This window comes from Buteo buteo, chromosome 6 (assembly GCF_964188355.1).
Source record: "Buteo buteo chromosome 6, bButBut1.hap1.1, whole genome shotgun sequence".
NCBI classification, from domain to species: domain Eukaryota; kingdom Metazoa; phylum Chordata; class Aves; order Accipitriformes; family Accipitridae; genus Buteo; species Buteo buteo.
In genome coordinates, this window is record NC_134176.1 from 40,550,779 (window position 1) to 40,552,434 (window position 1,656).

Consider the following 1,656-nt stretch of genomic DNA (forward strand, 5'->3'; position numbering starts at 1 on the left):
ACATGCTTTTATCTTGCCATGTCTCAGACCAACTGAATTCATTATCTTACCAAGACACTGCATTGATTTTAACTACTGAAATATTAATATTACAGTGAACTTCAGTTGATCCAAAGGACACACTATCAACCAACTGCAATTTCATGGTAATTAATTAATTTGTTTTCAGTAAAACACACATAGTGATCTTCTGGAAATTTCCTGGAAAACAGTCCCCTCCTACCCCTGCCCTTGTAAATAAACAAGACTTTTTCACACAGGAGTTGCCTTGGAGTGTCAGACCTGTCTCATACTGCCATTACGTAACACCCACAGTTTGGGCTTTTGCAGAGCTCCAGCAAGGTTGCTGTTAACTGCTGACAGGTTCTGCAAAGACTCACTCCGGTTACATGCTACCACACCTCTGAACGTGAAGCAGCCCTCCTGAGAGTTTAGGAATAAAACTCTCACAGGTTTCTACTGCTAGGATTAACCCCTGTCTTCAGGCCAACAGTCCCACCCCAAGCACAAGATGCTCCCGTGTTACTTGCTTTAGTGATTTTTTTTTCCCAGGATTTCTATTTCCTTCATTTAAGTTTCCTATAGAGCTTTCTGTCCACAGACATCGTTTAGAGCCCTTTTATTTATTGAAACCTAATGTGTTAATACCAAATAGAACTGGGCTCTGCTAAAATATGCATCTATCCCCTTTAAGTAGCTAAAGAATTTAATAACCATATTCAATACTCTGCATACTCACAGCACCCAATACTATCAGAAAAAATAAAAGCTCTTGTGTACAGAAAACAGCAGTGAACTTAAACCTTACAGATTTTTTTTCATTTTGGAAAACAAAGAACCCAAATAATCCTCTCAACATTGTCCAGAAAGAGTAACACCAAGCCTGCTGCAGTTTAAGCACCACGTTAAGATTTTGCTTTGTTGAGCAACAGTATAAAAGATTCAGCTCCAGGATAATCAATCAAGAATGGACTCTGCATATTGACAGGTTGCTAAGTTACTAAGATCTCATATATACTAAAAATGTTTAGACAATATTTTCCTCTTTGACTGAGTAGTAATTCTGGCTGTGACAAGGAAAAAAAAGAAAAATCAGACAAGTTGTTGAAACAGACGCCAAAGATTTTATAACAAGGAATGTCATGGCTGCTTTCTCTTTGTGCATTAACATGGTAGTAAAGCTACATGCATAAACCGCACACAGGGCACAGCCTACAAACCAAGAACACATTGCTTACCCATTAAAAAAATAAAAATACTTTGAAGCACAGAATTATGCTGGATGTGCAGAATGTCTTTTAAGAAAGGATTTCTACCTACTCGTGCCCTCCCTTGGGCAACTGTCAGTGTATGGCAGACTTTGCTTACGAAAACATTAGACAGGCCCCAGTAAACTCCGCCAGTACCGAAGGTGTCCTGGAAAGTCTTCTAAGTCTACTTCCGCGTGTAGGCTCGATGTAGTTGCGAAGGGGCAATCACTTTGTGAGTATGTTCTTTCAGAAACAAAGTGAGAACCGCTTGTTACAAGGAAAAAGTCAGTACACTTGTTCAGAAGATAAAGTCTTTTATAGCAGTTAATTTAATAATACAGTCCTAAAACAGGATGTTGGGCACTCATCTACACAAGAGCACATTTAATAAGCTGGGGAAAAAATA